Source organism: Lissotriton vulgaris, chromosome 9 (assembly GCF_964263255.1).
Source record: "Lissotriton vulgaris chromosome 9, aLisVul1.2, whole genome shotgun sequence".
NCBI classification, from domain to species: Eukaryota; Metazoa; Chordata; class Amphibia; order Caudata; family Salamandridae; genus Lissotriton; species Lissotriton vulgaris.
The window spans coordinates 807,209,854-807,229,011 of record NC_141697.1 but is presented as its reverse complement, the minus strand read 5'-3'; the positions used below and the strand labels follow the sequence as shown (position 1 = coordinate 807,229,011).

At 45.3% G+C, this 19,158-nt stretch overlaps 1 pseudogene; it reads left to right on the top strand.

The window, feature by feature from the left end:
- The first annotated feature begins 17,599 nt into the window (after nucleotides 1-17,599).
- Nucleotides 17,600-18,907, top strand: LOC147692289 (uncharacterized; annotated as a pseudogene).
- The last annotated feature ends 251 nt before the right edge of the window (nucleotides 18,908-19,158 follow it).

The following is a 19,158-nucleotide window of genomic DNA, read 5'->3' as shown; positions in this document are numbered from 1 at the left end:
GGCACAAGGCCTCAGCCGGTTATGTCCCAGTGGCCCGTTGCTCCCCCATGGTCTCCGAAATGGTGTCTGTTAATTTATTCAAACTACTCAAAACAACAAAGGAGTGATACATCACTCCTTTGTTGTTTTGAGTATATTGATTTGGGAATAGGAGTGTCCTGTGTCCCTACCTCTCTTGTTGTTATTGATGATGTCTGTTAATTTATGGCAAGAGGTTTGAGATCCTACACAGACCAACTCCAAGCTACTACAGCAGTAAAATAAGTCCAAACGTATTACCTTAAAACCTACGCAGCCACAATGTTGGATACAAGGTTGAACAAAGTAGACTTTGGCACCATGTCATTAGATCAGTTGAGGGATCTGTGTTTGGAGTGAGAGCAGAAAACTCCCAAAACAAGGATAGGGTGATCATGGAGCGTTTTGTGAAAACCCATTTAGAAAAACTGGGGGAGAGAGAAGAAACTGAAGTAGATTCTAGGGAGGGTACACTAACACAAACCCAGGTAGAGAGTGTTGTAGAATCAAACGCTCTAAGCCCCATACTACAATTTCCCACTAAATACACAGTGTATATTTCTGAAAATGGCCTTCCAGGAATTCCCTAAGGCAATCACTGCCACCAATTTCTAGGATTCAGTGGCACCCACCCCAAGAATGCGTACTTTGAAAGTGTCAAATCTAGCACAGACCCTGAGCTTGGATTTGGCTCTTTAGAAATCGAAGGTTGAAGAAGAGGAGATGACAAGGGAGAAAGAGAAGGAAAATCTGAGATTAGCTTGTCAGGAACAAGAGAATAGGAGGATGAAGAAAGAGGTAGAATGAAAGAAGGTGAAGAAATGGCTAGTGCAGAGAAAACAAGGGAGGGGGAAAGGCAAAATAAGGAAAAGTAGAGAGATTGTGGGGCAGATGTATCAAGTGTTTAGCATGTCGCAAATGCTGCGAATCGCAATTTCGCAGCGTTTGCGACAACAAAAAGTGCAACTGGCATGTATCAAAGAAATCGCATCGCATATTGAGAAATCGCTATTTTAGCGAATTCTTAGTGTGCCAGAAGTACTTTTCGCAGAAAATATAGCGATTACTAATTTTGCATGTTCCAAAATTTGCGAAAATCGCAAATAACAAATCGCAAGTTAAGAAATCGCATCAGTATGTAAGAAAAAATCGCAAATAGCGATTTTTCAAAATTCGCAAAATAAGAAATCCCAATTAACACCAAATGGAAGCAGGTGGTAACACAAATTCTTTTTAAAAAAGGCTCCCAGAATGCATTTTCCTACATTTCAAAATGGCGGGACTGTACCTGATTGCCAGGAGGCTGCACATTCAAGCTCTTGCCCATAGGAGACAAAGACAGGAGAGAATCTTCAGAATACGCATTACGCTGTTCCAGCAGACTCAGGAGGAGATCTATGACAAATACAGACTACATCCTCACACCATTATGGACCTGATTAATGAATTGGAACCTTTTTTGGCACATCCAACAGGTAGAACACAATCAATTCCAACACATGTGTAGGTATTGTGCTCACTGCACCTTTTGGCTTCTGGCTCTTTTCAAAGTGTAATTGCAGAGGTTGGTGGAGTGTCACAGAGTGCCCTATCATGCTTTTTTCATGTGTTCCTGGATGCAATGATAAGGAGACTCCAACATCATATATATTTCTCAAATACACAACAAGCCATACAGGAAACAAAGTTGGATTTCTATCAAATAGCACGATTTCCACATGTGATTGGATGCATTGACGGAACCCATATTGCTATCACTCCACCTGCAGCCATAAAATATGTATTCCGGAATAGAAAAAGCTACCACTCACTCAACATCCAGATCACATGCAATGCCAAAAACATAATCAATGACATTGTAGCAAAGTTTCCAGGGAGTACACATGACTCCTTCATCTTCAGACATAGCGCAATTCATAGACGTCTTAGTGCTGGTCAGTTTGGAGATGGATACCTGCTAGGTGAGTAACACTCATGCAAACATCCATCCATCCATCAAAATCAAATGGAACATACAGTTACTATTTTCTCTCTTACTTGCAGGTGATAGTGCCTATGCAGTGCGTGATTTCCTCCTTACACCATACTTAAATCCTGCAAATGCAAGTGAAAGACGGTAGAACAGGGCACACCGGTCCACACATGTGGTAATTGAACGTACTTTTGGAATATTAAAAAGCCGTTTCAGATGCATACACAAAAGTGGAGGTGCATTGCAATACAATCCACAAACATGTTGCAAAATTGTTACAGGATGTGCAATGCTGCATAACATGGCAATTCGCAAAGGCACAGACATTGAAGTGAGTGACTGACTCATTTGATGATGATGATATCCCTCCACCAAGAATGGCAGTGGCAGGAGTAGGAGCCATGGTTGGCCGTCAAAGAAGGACAGAGATTACACAGAATTATTTTTAGGTAAGAAAAAATCAAAATACTAACTCAAGTTTGTAATTGTTGTTTTAATTCACAACATACAAACCATTCTGCTTTATGTGTTAAACATTTCTTTACAATGTTGTAAATTAAAATATGCATACGTGGAAAAAAAAGTATACTTTCACAATACATTTCTGCTGCATAGGTTACTAATCAAAAAGTAATTTTTTTCGCTGGCGGCTGGAAGCATGTTGCTCCTGTGAAGGCATGGCTTCTTGCTCAGGTCCGGAAGTAGAACGCCTTCCACTTCTGCGTTGACCCAATTGGTTAGTTGGGGTTGGGTTTCTACTACTCCTACTGGAGTTGTCCTCACTTTCTCCAGAGCATAGGAGAGCGCTTGCACCTGAGTTGGTGGTTTGCATACTTTCCAACACCGAGGTCATTTTGTCCGCACTCTTCGCCATTTCACGTGTGCAGTCACTTAATTCACGCTGCATGTTGATGCTGCACCCTGTGAAATTGCTTGTGACTGCACAAAGCCTGTTGATTGCCTTGGTGTAGGTATGCACCCTGACTTGTGCAGCCTGTGCAGTCCTGTTACGTGCATTTTCAGTTTGTACAAGGGTCAGGCAGAGTCTGTCGATTGATGCAGCCATGCTTTCCTGATTTTTATTAGATTTCAGTAGCTGCCTATTTATTGATCTGAGTGCCTTGTGTTGCAGGCGTTGTATGTGAAGCATGTCCTGCTCAAGGCCAGCAAACACAGTGCCTCCTTCACTTGGTCCTCTGTTGCTCCCACTTGCCTGCAGACAGTTTGGAGTTTGTGGTTGCTCGTGTGAGTCCTGAGGGGACACTGTGACAGTCTCATTGGGAACTGAATCTACGTCTGAATTTTCTTCCACTCCCATTGGTTCCAGAGATGCAACACGTCTGCGCTTCCTGTGTATGTTTCTATTTTGTACAGAGGCATCAGTGACTACTTCTTCTGTGTCAGACGCCACATGAGGAGGAGAACTTTCCAAATCATTTTCTGGCCTGGAGTCTCTTGTATGTTCTGTGGATGTAGAGTGTGAAATATGAATTTGTATTTCTTCAAAATAAAAAGATTTCATTGCAGACAACAACTTGGACTACACTGCTTCAGCATGCCAAATTACTACTTGGTCAAATAACATGTGTTACTATGATGATGAGTGTGACAATCTTAATTGGACTACAACTCCCATGATGCATTGCTCACTTCTGGTTTTACAGTGTAAGTGGACTACTATTTATCTGACAATGAGTTTCGGCACAGGACACACACACATTCATTACACACATACATTGATGCAATTTGCATTCATCTTACCTTCTGTAGTTGCTGTAGGGTCAGAGCTATCAATGGTAGCCACTCCACTCACACTCTCTGGTAGCAGGGTGGATTCTATCAGTTCCTCATGGGGTGTTGGTTGGTCCACAGTAGAAGTTCCACCACCTGTTTTGTTTGTCTCTTTAATTCTATCAGCAAGTCTCTCTTTTGATTTGAGTCTCATATCGTACCACCTTTTTTCGATTTCATCAATGGAGCGAGTGGTGACTCCTACAGAATTCACTTTTTCCTGGATCTCCAGCCAGATTTTCCTTTTCCTAGATTCAGGTACTTTTAGTGCTTTTTTTCCAAAAAGATCCGCATGGTTACACACCATTTCCTCTATGTGGATTTCTTGCTCCTTTTCAGAAAACTTTTGCTTCCTTTTTAGGTTTTGACTAGCGATGCATGCGTACAAAGTACACATGCGCTAGGAAAAATCTTATGATCTGTGTGTGGAGTCGGGTCTACGCCCCCTCCTCCCATTGGCTAGCTCCATAAATGGAGGCTAACCATTGGGAGTTGGCTCTGTCCGTCAATCCCGGACCAGATTCGGGGGCGTTCCCGAGAATTTTTGGCTTTTGGTTACGTAACGCTACGTCAGCCAAAAGCCGGGAACACCCCTGAATCTGGTCCGGCATTGCCGGCACCTGATTTTGGAGTATTTTGTCCGCTGGCAGGTGCCCACCCTGCCAGGGACCTTGCCGCTGTTGTGGTACCCCGAGCGAGTGCCCACCTCGCTTAATATTTAGATTTAAGGCCGGTGCCCACCCGGCATTGCTCTGTGTATTCACCGCCGCGGCCCCGAGTGAGAGGAGGAAGCAGCACCCGCCTTCAAGCCCGGGCCGCGCTGGGATTGGCCCAGCCTGCCGAGCCCCCTTCCGCGTCATCGCAGGAGGAGGAGGAGAGAGCCGGAAGGAGGAAGCAGCCTGCATCGACCGTCCCGAGGCTCCCGAGCACAGGAGGAGCCCCGGGGAAAGAGAACGTCCCTCCGCGGCCCCGGAGAGTCCCGAGGAGCGGGAGCTCTCCTCCAGCAGCCGCCGGACCCGGTGAGTGCCTGCAAGGGGAGAGGGGCGTCGGGACACATTGTCGGTGTCCGCCCCTCCCCCCGTAGTGCAATCTCGCACCCATTATACTGTAAGCTGCAGAGAGTGAGGAAATATAAATTTTATGGTCAAGTTGTGTTCCCTATCGTGTACCCCACCGTCTCCATGTACCAGCTTAAAGTGCATGTAACTTCCCTCCTGTGCCAGCTATGAAGACGCAAATACATTTGCGTCCAACGTTAACATGTCCTCTTTCAGACCCACCCTGAATGGGTTGAATAGTCCGTTCCTAAGTATGCTATGCCAACGTCTTTTTGTAGTGTACTTTACACGTTTTTCAGCTCTGGCAAAGTAGGCCCTGAATTTCTGCCATCGAGCCTTTTTCTGGCTTCTGACTCTGAAAGCCTCAGCCCAGGCTGTCTCTGTACCCGTGAACTCTGACTTACTTCCAGCGCGGCCCACCGCGCTTAGCTCAGCCTGCTGCCTGCCAAGACTGACTACAACCTTCGAATTATCTGTTCCGCTCCTCGAAAATACATTCCTGCCTACTAGCTTAAGTAAACATCCCCCCAGCTGCAGAGCAGAAGGGCCGGCCTGTCTCCCTGCAAGTAATTCATAGCCTCTGTTACCATGCTCCCATGGAAGGCCCATGCCCCCATGCTTCTCATGCTGACACTTAGGCGCTTATACACGCACTCACAGTCAGTATAGAATAGCTTCTGCCCCAGAGACCTTTTCCGTTCAGATAATATGGTTCCCAAACATCAGATATCAGATATGATAGAAGTACAAGTTGATCTGACATGCCAGACTTCTGTCTCTTTCCGTCAGTGTAAATGTCAAGTCCCCTGCACCCTCCAGTTTCACGTCAATCACACGTCATGCAGCTGCGCGCGCATCCAAGCCTCCGATTTCTGCTGACATTGCAACATTTCTGTTTTGTGCCACCCACTTATGACACCTACCTGTGACGTTTCTAGCGCACACCTCTAGTTCACGCCTAGTCCACGCCTTCTGATTACGTACTAGTAACACGTGGATGCTGTTATCTTGTCTTCTCTCAGCTGTTACGCCTACTATATTGCTTCTATGATGTAAATTAAGTATATAAGCTATGTATTGTCAATAAAATATTGCTCTATCCCTTCCTGAACCCCTTGTGGTTGCAGGAACATGATATCCAGTTCCGGAACGATTCCTTTTTAAGGAATAAAACCCCTAAGAACTCTAACACCACGGACTCTGTTTCTTTCTTTCCGATTGAGTTATTATTGATTAAGTACTTACCTGCATAGAAATTAAGACGGTAAATTAAATATTTACGACATTTTGCCGCCCGAATAGGGACCCCTCCCCCACCCCACGCGCCGGTTGGTGCGTTGCAAGCTCTGTCCCCTGCCATCAGTTAGAAGGAAACTACGCGTACCGGCAGGATTTCCTGTATCTCCCTCTGGCCCACGGAGGTGACGAAGACTGCGATCAGCACCCAGACGAGGCGGTGAGGAGTGCGGAGGATCCCGACCAGAGCCTAGCCGAAAGAAGCAAGGTCCGAGGTGTCAAGAGGCCCACCAGTTTTCCGAAGTATCCACGTGTCGAGTCGAGTCGAGTCCGGTCCAGTCCAGTCGAGTTTTCCGAGGCCTTCTGTTTTCCGTGCTTCCCGGTGAGTACCATTGCTGGGACGTATCTAGACGGGTTTGGGTACACAAGTCCGGTCTGCACTGTTTTAGACAGTGTATCTGTACTGTTTAGCAGTACATCAGTTATTTCAAGTTCTTGCACTGTTCTTAGCAGTGTATCTGTGCTGTTTAGCAGTACATCCGGTATAGGGGGTAGTCATATATGTCTCAAATGTCTTTTCATGTGATTAATGTCGTGGTATGAGTGTGACTGTTTTTAATATGCATTATTGTGTTCTTGTATAACTAGCTGTATTCAGTATTAAGTAGCAAGGATTGAGCATTCAGTACTAAGTAAACAAGATGCCGTTTTTCAACAAGTTAAAGCAGATAGGAACTAGGAAAGGGATACTAGAGGAAGAAATTCCTATCCCCCCTAGGGACACTCCTGGAAATTTTATGTACCATAAGCATGGCTTAGATGCCATATTGTATCTAGATTTATGGGCCGATTATACTAAGCATCTAGACGAGAGACACAGATGGCCTGTTACCGGAACATGGGATGCCGAGTGCATCATGAAGGTAGAGGAAGCACTATGGAAAAAGAAAGCCAGACAATCTCAGAAAGACGCCATAGAGTTTTGGCGTAAGGAATCACATAAGCGTGCTGAAAAAGCACTACGTAGAGAAGACAGACTTAAAGAATCAGATCAAACCCAAGAAAATGAATTAGTTACTGAAGGGATCCGAGTAAAATCAGAGCAAATAGACCGTGCACGAAACAATCTCGTAAACGGTATGTATCTCGCGGCCGAGGGTTCGCCTGAGGCCATTTCAGAAATTCCGAAAAATCTGCCGCCACCATTGGTTCCAACTAAAGTAACTCACAGGACCACTAAAGACATATTCCTGAATTCCTATCTAGAGGATGTAGCACCCGCTTACACCAATCTGCCTGTTCGCGTCCCGCCTACTGACGGTGACGGGGGTGTCAACCCGCCTCCAGACCAAATTCTGCCACAACTGCAACCAGGTTTCCCCGTTCGACCGACCATTCCTCCACCTCCACCACTTCCCGCACCTAAAGTTGATCTACCGAAACCGCTTCTACCTGACCCTACTAAAAGACAAATTCAGGTACAAATACAGACTCCACAGAGAGATAATGTCCAAGCTTCCGCCTCAGGAGGTGCGATGGGGGGTCTTCGGACCCCGCCATTAACACACAGATCACACCTTAGGGATATACAGAGTCCTTTCACGTTCAAATCACCCCGCCTCGACATACTCAAAGAACAACTTACAGTTTGCAGATATGATCCAGTACCCGGCAAAGACGATAGAATGATGATGGCATCACTACGGTTACGATCTGCCACTGATTTCCTGCTGTTATTTGCAGGAATGAAGGAGCGCCTAGATAGAATATATCACTTTGTTCAGACTGGGAAAGACCCTGACAGTATTAAGGATGCTATGGAGCATCAGAAAGTTGACACTCAAGCATATATACTACGTTTTTTCATAAATTGCCTAATAAGAGAACGAGACAGGCCTGAGACAGATCAGGATGAATTAGATGGACTCAACAGGTGGGGCCAAAATATAGCTGAAGGAAAACATGATAAGGGGACTTGCATAGCCAGTATGTACAAGAAAATAAGAAAAGCAGTGATAGAAATACACGAAAAAGAGAAAGAAAAGGCTTCCTCCGAGGGGGAAGAAGAACTTGAAGAACCAGAAAAGACTACAGATACTATAGCGTATGTAGGTAAGGGAACTTACCTTAGGAAAGGCATTCGTCCAGAAAGCAAGAGAGTTTTTCTCTCTGGCTTAACCAACCCGAATTCTCCTGAACATCGGTTCCAGGAGACTGATAAAAGGCTTCGAGACCGAATAGGGTACCATGTACTCAATTCTATGGATGAACAAGAACTAGCCCGGTCAGCAATATTATGGGCTGACAATCCAGACATATACAATGATGACACCGTAGCACAGACATTCCTGAACCTTTCCCCAGACGAGCAGAAATTAGCAGGTGTATACATGATGCAGCACCTCCTCACGTTATACAGGAACCAACATTCTGATCCAGGTCCCTTACACGATACATTAGAAGCACTACTCATGGATAGATGGAGAGGTCTAAGTACCAAGTTAATACAAATAATTCTAGAACAACGACATAGATATAACACTTTCGTAAGCTTCGAATATGTTCCCGCTCCGCCACCAGAAAGGAAAATGTATCATATGGAACGTCTGCATGGCATTGAAAGTCAGAACCCCTTACGAGAAGTACATCCAGTTATGGGTGACGATCATACCTTGAAATGTGTGTATGTACACACGCCTCTGACCAAGTTAGAACTGTTAGAAATGAAGGAACTAGTCCCGTGCCATGATAAAGACCCTGCAGGTTTTCACAGAGAGCTTAAAGACATGTTACTGATGGGGGATTACACATATGAAGATATCATGAAAATGTTAAAGGTACTGCTGCCCACGGGCATCTACGAGAAACTTAAGGAAAAGGAATGGGAGGTGGGAGAGAAAAAGATTGTATGGGCAGAAATAGAAGACGAAGAGAACAAACGTGTCCCAGGGGTAGGCCTTGGGGAGAAAACTAAAGCATTACCAGGTTTGATAGTACAGGTTCTGCCAAGATTACTGACAACAAGAAAGGAAGACTGGGATGCAATCTCAGCATGTAAACAGAAACCCGACGAAGATACTAGTGACTTCTATTCAAGATTCGAGAAATGTTTCATTATTAATAGTGGTCTTAAACCAAGTAGCGAGTCGTACCCGCATCTTTTTGTATCAAAGTTAGTCGAGAATTCTCTGTTAGCAGTTAAAAACCGTGTATACAAGGTCGAGAGTACATGGCAAGCAAATACGCCATCACAGATGTTACAAATGTTACAATACCATCAGAACAGAATTAGAGAAGAACAGGATCAGGAACAGAAACGTATGAAAGACACGAAAATGAAAATGTTAGTAGCCCAGTCGGTCCCAACCGACGGCCACAGAAAGGGTACGACCCAGACAGGTCACGCCGCAGCTCCCGTTAAAGGGACATGCAACTATTGCAAGCAGCCAGGTCACTACGTACATGAATGTCCAGTTCTGAAACATAACATATCAACAGGTAAAACTAAAGAGAGACCGCATCCACCAAGACAAGATCAGGCCCAGCAACAGACTTCACAGAATGTACAGCCCATGCAGAACACGCAGCCTATGCATGCTTCATCTCATACAGCACAGACAGTAGCGGTATCACAGCCACAGCCCATTGCCGCGACTCAACAAGTTTCCCAACAAATGTACCAGTATGCCCAATCTGCTTACCCCGATTACCAACGATACGCATGAAACAGCCTAGAGAGGGAGTTGGGTTTGCCTCTTATTGAAATTCCTGTAGATCAAGAAGGTCCTTATGTACACAGTCAAGTATTGGGAAAAGACAGAAAGTTTTTAATTGACACAGGGGCAAGCCGCACCACAATAAGCCATGACGAAGTCCCAGGGGCACCCCTCTCAGGCTCACAGAATGTTTCCCTTGGTTTTTCAGGACAGCCCATTGTAAATGAAGTATCAGAACCAGTCCCCCTGGCTGTGGGTCCGTTATCACGTGTTACAGACTTGTTACTTACGAAATCATGTCCAGAAAATCTGTTAGGAATAAAGACATTGAAGGCTCTAGGAGCCATAATATGCTGTTCCCGGAGGGAGTTAGACTCTTTCTGCGGGATTTCAAGGGTCATTATGTATTACGAGAGTTTGATGTCAGATTGAAAAATGTACCAGATCACTTGTGGGCAAAAGGCCCAACTGATGTAGGTTGTATGCATATCACACCATACCGTGTTACACTCAAGACAGGAGTTGTCTTACCCCGAATCAGACAATACAAGTTACCACCTGATGCTGTAGTGGCTTTACTGGAAATCATTGAAGAGCTCATTGCCCAAGGAGTGGTCGTAGAGACCGACTCCAATATCTGTAATTCACCCATCATTCCAATTCTTAAACGTACTGATCCCAATGCACCGCCAGTATATCGGCTGGTGATTGATCTGCGAGAACTGAATAAATGCATTGTACCACAGTACCCTGTGGTCCCCGATATCTCTTCCCTATTAACTGCTATTGATTCTGAAGCAACGTTCTTTACTGTAATTGACCTCAAGAACGCTTTCTTTAGTGTACCCATTGATCCAGAGAGCCAATACCTCTTCGGATTCAGTTTAAATGGACGAAGTTTCAAATTTTCCCGCGCACCTCAAGGATTCACAGAAAGCCCCAGCATCTATAGTCAAGCACTGAAAAGACAACTAGATTGTATTCAAATGCCAGTTAACACCGCTTTACTGCAATACGTCGATGATCTGCTGATCACCGCACGAAGTGAGCCCGAATGTGAACAAGCATCACTGACAGTTTTACATTTTCTGGCCGACAAGGGACACAAGGTGTCTCCTTCGAAGCTACAATTCTGTGTTCAGCAAGTTGTGTACTTGGGTCACTTGCTGTCCAAAGTGGGGAGACAGCTCACTCCCGATCGCATTCAGTTAATTGTAAATATGCCACAACCCCAGACACAAAAGGAAGTGCGGGCCTTCATAGGCCTCACCTCGTACTGCAGACAATGGATTCCTCAATATGCATTTCTAGCTAAACCACTCATTCAGTTAACAACACAGGAGGCAGCGACTTCGACTGTCCTTCCTTGGACTCAGGAACACACACAAGCCTTTGAGGAATTAAAGAAAGCATTATGTCGAGCACCAGTTTTAGCGACACCATGTTACAGTAAACCGTTCACACTTTTTGTTACAGAACGTGATGGCACAGCATTGTCTGTCCTCACTCAAGACCAAGCAGGTTCACATAAGCCTTGCGCTTATTTTTCAAGTACATTGGATTCAGTAGCCCAGGCACTCCCTGCGTGCTTAAAGTCAGTAGCAGCAACAGCATTAGCAATCAGACAGAGCGATTCAATTGTTTTAGGCCATCAGTTAACAGTACAAGTTCCACATTCTGTAGAGGTTCTTTTAAACAGAACCCAGACTCAACACTTGACTATAGCACGACTGACAGGTTATGAATTGACGCTATTCCAGCCACACATAGAAATCAGACGCTGCAGCATTCTGAACCCCGCAACACTGTTACCTTCAATTATGACAGATCCAGCCCCGCATGATTGTATAGAGATCATTAATGCAGTAACAAAGCCTCGACGAGACTTAACAGATGTTCCATTGACAAATCCAGACCTGACACTTTATGTGGATGGTTCATGTATGAGAACAAGTACAGGAGAATTAGTGGCCGCGTATGCAGTGACCACTGAAACCGAAGTTAAAGAAACACAGCGTATTGACACACTGTCCGCTCAAGCGGCAGAGCTTATTGCTCTGACCCGAGCCTGTATACTAGCCAAAAACAGAAATGTCAACATATACACTGATTCCCGTTATGCGTTCGGAGTTGTACACGACTTCGGAATGTTATGGCAAGAACGAGGTTTTTTGACCTCTCATGGTGCCAAGATCCAACACGGTCCCCTCATTCAAGCACTGTTAGAAGCAATACATCTGCCTTCAGGCATATCCGTCATGAAGTGTAAAGCACATACTAAGGTTACAGATTCTGTTTCCCAGGGTAACGACCTGGCAGACCGGACAGCAAAACATACAGCATTGACGCACACTCAGACAACTGACATGACAATGACAATAGGACCGACAAATTGTATGACAGTCAGGGATCCCACACTAGATGTAATCGATATTCAGACACATGCTACCCCTGATGAAATAAAGAAATGGACTGAACTAGGAGGGATCCAGACAGATCAAGGTTGGATGACGAAGGGAAAATCTACATGGTTTCTCCCTGACTCTATGGTTCAAGTCATAATCAATACAGCACATAGTCCAGCACATCTAGGAGAGAAAGCGATGTTAGACAGTTTACAAAATCTTTGGAGCAATAAACACTTACGAGCAGCAGCAAAACAGAAAGTGCGTACTTGCATGATCTGTTGTCAGTTCAATCCAGGTAAAAGCGTCCCTGTAGAGCAAGGTGGATTTCATCCTCCCGATCACCCTTTTGAAGTCCTCCAGATGGATTATATCCAGATGGACCGTTGTCGAGGATTCAAATATGTCCTCGTAATTGTTTGTGCACTTTCCCGTTGGACCGAAGCATATCCAGTCCCAGATTACACTGCTCCGACCACTGCCAGGCAGCTGGTTCGTGAATTCTTCCCACGGTACGGCTTGCCTCGTGTCGTGTACTCAGATAACGGACAGCCATTCTCATCCGAATTAATGAAACAAGTTTCCTTGCTGCTAGGATATCAGTGGAAATTCCATTGTGTCCGACATCCCGAAGCCGCAGGCCTTGTAGAGAGGCATAACCAGACATTAAAGACCCGCCTTGGTAAAATATGTCAAGAGAAAGGGGTCGACTGGATAGTCGCCCTGCCAGTTGCACTGTTCTACATGAGAATGGTTGCCCACTCGAGATCAGGACTATCCCCGTACGAAGTGGTCTTTGGCAGACCACCGAATATGTGGGGGACGCCCGTTCCTAAGAAAATTACTGATGTTGATTGTAACATGTTGACAGATTACCTTGCCTCCTTGATGTCTGCACTCCAATCATGTCGTTCACAGGTTGCCGCAGCCTTCCCTGACAACACTGATGTAAAGCCGCATGATGTCCGTCCTGGCGACCTGGTCTTAATTAGGAACTTCGACAGGAAAAGTCCGCTGGAGCCCCGCTGGAAAGCGCCGAAGACCGTCCTTCTTACTACGAGGACAGCAGTGAAAGTGGAGGGCAGAAAGGGGTGGATCCACACGAGCCATATTAAACAATGCAATGAACTGAAACCAGACCCAGACTCGTCCACCCCTTCCAAAGACTGTATTGAGCCTAGTGACTTTAAAGTTTCCGAACGAGAGAAAACTCCCCAAGAGGAGTATAAATTAAAGCTCCGATCTAGCAAGTCAGACAGTTTAATTGTTTAAGTCCTCCCCTAGGTGAATCGGTTAAATAGTTTCTGACATGTATCCCCTAGATCGAGATAGAGAGAGAGAGAGACAACTCAAGAAACGTACATATTGCAAATCACTGCGTAGTCACTGTATAGTGACATTATTAATCATGTTTTTTCTAAGTCTTCTGATTATTGTTGCAAGTATACTACTTCCTATCTATTACCCTATTTTCAAGCGTGAACAATCTGCTTACAATGTTTCTGCTGAACATTCTTTTAGCGAGTTACCTCCACATGAACTTTCTTACAGACTTGCGCTGCGCAACAACACATTCATTAGTATGCTACATCATTCCCATCAGACTAATAATGCTACAAACTGCTGGATATGTGGCCGACTCCCTCCCTACCAGAATTACAAGGGAGCTCTGCCCCTCTTTCTGTACCCGTTCACTCACAATGGCTCCTGTGGTGCATGGTTTAAAATAATTAATTCCTTAGATCCTGATATTGCTGTTTTCCAAGGGAGCTGGGTTTGGGGAAACTTGAACTTAGTTCTGCTCGATGTCTGTTACCCTGATAAGGAGGGACTCCCCACTAGAATAGGAACTGATCTAGAAAATGAAGTATATGGATTAGGTAATTACACAATTAACCTCATGATTCTTACTGTTGAATCCGAAGCTGCACCAGTTCTGCCCGCTATGTCAGTATTACCAGTCACTGGTGAATTATGTGTCAGGAAGAAAGGTTCAGTACACTTAGGTCATAGTAAATGTACTACTGTGGTCGAATTCAGTGATCATGGTAAATCGTCCTTTAAAGCTATCCGTCATTCTTATTTTGTTTGTGGTCATACCGCATACATACGCTTACCTCCAGATTGGGATGGTACCTGTTATATTGCATTCCTTCTGCCACCTGTTTTTCTAGCCCCTCCTGATTACCACAGAAATACAAATCTAGTAAAGAATAGGCTCAGAAGAGATCTCCCGCTTGTCGACTACACAGAAACGGCATGGGAACAATACACCGATTTTAATAAAGGATTCTTTTTCTTTTTAGGCCCTGTCCAAAATAGTAAACTAATACGCAGATTAACTAGAACACTTGAAGCAGTAGTGAATGAAACTGCCTCCGCCCTAGGTAACTTAACCGAAGAGCAGTCCGCCATGCGGGTTGTTGTCCTTCAGAATCGTCTTGTTATTGACGTCATCTTGGCAGATAGAGGTGGAGCCTGTAAGGTCATCGGGTCAAGTTGCTGTGTTTTCATTCCAGAAAACGCGCCATCTGTATACAAAGCTATTACACGTCTTCATAAAATTGCCAATCTGATACATCAGAATCCAGGCACCTGGACTTGGTCCGGTTGGTTCTGGACAACGTTAACCGCTTGGGGATGGAAGATCCTATCCTTCCTAGGCATTGGCCTAGTCCTAGTATTCAGTTGCTGCCTGTGCTTACAGTGTGGGCCAGCGATTTGTGGACTGTGTGCCACATCATGCATTGAACATTCCAGTTTTCTTTCAAGACGTGAAAGAAAGAAAGAAGAGCAAATGATGTTACAAGAACAAACTGATCGATTCATGAGGATCGATATATCATGAAGGGTCCGTAGGGAACAAGGAGGGAATGAGGAAATATAAATTTTATGGTCAAGTTGTGTTCCCTATCGTGTACCCCACCGTCTCCATGTACCAGCTTAAAGTGCATGTAACTTCCCTCCTGTGCCAGCTATGAAGACGCAAATACATTTGCGTCCAACGTTAACATGTCCTCTTTCAGACCCACCCTGAATGGGTTGAATAGTCCGTTGCTAAGTATGCTATGCCAACGTCTTTTTGTAGTGTACTTTACACGTTTTTCAGCTCTGGCAAAGTAGGCCCTGAATTTCTGCCATCGAGCCTTTTTCTGGCTTCTGACTCTGAAAGCCTCAGCCCAGGCTGTCTCTGTACCCGTGAACTCTGACTTACTTCCAGCGCGGCCCACAGCGCTTAGCTCAGCCTGCTGCCTGCCAAGACTGACTACAACCTTCGAATTATCTGTTCCGCTCCTCGAAAATACATTCCTGCCTACTAGCTTAAGTAAACATCCCCCCAGCTGCAGAGCAGAAGGGCCGGCCTGTCTCCGTGCAAGTAATTCATAGCCTCTGTTACCATGCTCCCATGGAAGGCCCATGCCCCCACGCTTCTCATGCAGACACTTAGGCGCTTATACACGCACTCACAGTCAGTATAGAATAGCTTCTGCCCCAGAGACCTTTTCCGTTCAGATAATATGGTTCCCAAACATCAGATATCAGATATGATAGAAGTACAAGTTGATCTGACATGCCAGACTTCTGTCTCTTTCCGTCAGTGTAAATGTCAAGTCCCCTGCACCCTCCAGTTTCACGTCAATCACACGTCATGCAGCTGTGCGCGCATCCAAGCCTCCGATTTCTGCTGACATTGCAACATTTCTGTTTTGTGCCACCCACTTATGACACCTACCTGTGACGTTTCTAGCGCACACCTCTAGTTCACGCCTAGTCCACGCCTTCTGATTACGTACTAGTAACACGTGGATGCTGTTATCTTGTCTTCTCTCAGCTGTTACGCCTACTATATTGCTTTCTATGATGTAAATTAAGTATATAAGCTATGTATTGTCAATAAAATATTGCTCTATCCCTTCCTGAACCCCTTGTGGTTGCAGGAACATGATATCCAGTTCCGGAACGATTCCTTTTTAAGAAATAAAACCCCTAAGAACTCTAACACCACGGACTCTGTTTCTTTCTTTCCGATTGAGTTATTATTGATTAAGTACTTACCTGCACAGAAATTAAGACGGTAAATTAAATATTTACGACACCCGCCTTCAAGCCCGGGCCGCGCTGGGATTGGCCCAGCCTGCCGAGCCCCCTTCCGCGTCATCGCAGGAGGAGGAGGAGAGAGCCGGAAGGAGGAAGCAGCCTGCATCGACCGTCCCGAGGCTCCCGAGCACAGGAGGAGCCCCGGGGAAAGAGAACGTCCCCCCGCGGCCCCGGAGAGTCCCGAGGAGCGGGAGCTCTCCTCCAGCAGCCGCCGGACCCGGTGAGTGCCTGCAAGGGGAGAGGGGCGTCGGGACACATTGTCGGTGTCCGCCCCTCCCCCCGTAGTGCGATCTCGCACCCATTATACTGTAAGCTGCAGAGAGCTCAAACCAGAGACCCGGATGTACAGATACCATCTGTATGTTCGCCCACAACAATTTAGCACACCAGCCGAGAAGGGAGCCGGGGTCCGGATATTAAAGGGCTTGGAACAGTTTTTTAGTTGTTGAATTGAATTTCCGTTGGTGCTGGCAGGACAGTTACACTGAGCACAGATGCGTATGACACTGAAGAAGTCGAACAGAAGACAGCGCTCTTCTTTAAAACAGTAACGGTTCTACAAGAACCATCACATGAGCTGCCGGTTTGCCTTTATCACCTGGGAGCAAACTTTTTTGTTGTTGCAGGTTTATATAGCCGCGAACTTGACCCAAATGTATGGGAGCGCATTACATGAGACCAGTTATGTTACACAAGGACACATTGATTACTGGGTAGGTCGCCGACGCTCGAACCCAGTTCCCCAGCACCGAAGACGGTAGCTTTAGCTCTCCCCTTTCAAGAACTTTCAAGATACTGGGACGAGAGTGGTAGAACTGTTTTTGAAGAAAAAGGGTTGGAGAGAGAAATCATCCGGTCTGTTTAAAATTTCCTTCAATCTGGTTTGATGTTGAGTTAATATAATGGGATGACTTTGCCACAGAGTTCCAATCTCTTCACCTTCCTCTCAGAGTAACACTTCACTGGTCGCTATTGCCACCTTTTAAGAGATACATGTACACAACGAATAATTAAATAACGACTATGGCTAACTGGTGTGAGTGGCTCCCAGTTTTCAATCTGGCACACAAGTCCTAGAAATGCACGGACCGTGAAACGCTCATTCTATTTTGTTAGTGAATGCTTCGGCAGTGTTTCTTCCAGTTCTAGTGTGCCTTAAACCAGAGGAGGTAATGGGGCTGTTTCATTCGCTTGCCCTCTCTGTTCCAGCCAATGGGGACACGAAGTCGTCACATCGGAGCGCGCCACTGGTGTCTGCTCAGGCTGGTGGGGTCGTTGTTTGAAATGCTGACTGAGGAGTCGGAGTCGAGTGCCAATTCTAGAGGCTTCAAGGACTCGCCACGGTTGGTTTCCCTTCAGAGATGGAGCGTATGAGAAGGACTGTGCTGGACCCTGAACAAGCCTTCGATGAACTGTACAAATCGTTAGTACGAAGGAACCAAGATCTGTTCCTCAACGAAAGTAGAACTGGAGTTCTGAAACGCACTTAGCGATCTCAGCAAGGCAGTCGTCTACCTTTAGTGCGGCTAAAGACAACGTGCCTGGGGATTCTCTGTACAACGCAGAATTCAACTTCAAAATTCTGAATCTGTTATGGAAAAGCGCACATGTCACAGTGCTACTTTATCAATCCATTCCGAATACTTGGACAGTCCAGGCGATACACCTCTGGACTTGACAACTAAGAATGGTGCTGACTTAAAGCTGCAAATACAACATGAGCGGTCCCTTGTTTTAGAGGAGTATGATTCCGCAGCATGGACCTCGGAAAACTGCACTAAAGAAGCGTCAGACGTCAGTGAAGAACCACTGTATTCAGACACCAGCCACAGTGAGGATGAAAGTGCTACTACATGTATACAAAGTCCTGTAAATATAAATGAAGAGGTTTGCAGAGAATGCCTTGATCGCTTCTCCAAGACTTTAAAAGACCCATCTGCCGCCATAAAAGAGCCGGATATTGTCGATCCCAATCACTGGTCTTGTAATTACTGGATGATGAGCAATGGAGTGCGAAGGAAATCTGTTCACCTCGAAAACAGGGATTTTCAAGTTATTTTAAAGTATCTATGAGCACAGGCTCGATTACCTAATGTGAAGTCTTCCACAAGACCGAGAAGATGCTCTAGGCCTCATGTATTTCTTCAGAGGAATCTTAAGTTATGCAGAAGGTCATGGCGAAATAGCTCCATCATGAAGCCTAAAGGATGGGAAAAAGGCAAGGAGAAATGCCCCAAAGATCTGAATAATCCAAACACTGGAAAGAAACTGACGCGTAGTTCTGTACTTGGCAAAGAAAGAGTAAAGAAGCAATTATTCATTTATAAAGTTGATACAGATCATCTAACGAAGGATAATATTAAAGAAAGCCTAAGAGAAGATTATGATGGAACTGTAACAGTCACTAAAAACAAACAAAAGTTCAGAGATCAGGGCACAGAAGGTGAAAAGTTTGCACAATGGTCAAGTGAGAGTAGAATGCAGGACATGGTCTCGGGATCACAGCACAGATACCATCTAATCCTGGTAAATTGCAAGCAGTCTCAATGTACACATTGCAAGTCGAAAAGCCATTTCCTACTCGCCGTGAAATATTGCGTCTTGCCTGTTTGAGTTACAAAGCCTGTAATGTTGGGCACACACACATGCTTAGTGACTGAAAAAAGTCTTTGCACATCAGGCCCCGAGTGTCTGACAGTCTTTGTCCTCATGTTCATCAATGCAATACTGCTGCAAAGACCCGTTTGATTATCCTGCTGCAAATCATTTTGAGATATATTTACACTTGAAAAAGCAAACGCTATCTAAAAGACATTGCTGGAGTTAACTGAGCGCGTGAAACCTGCACCAAATTCGCTCATTGT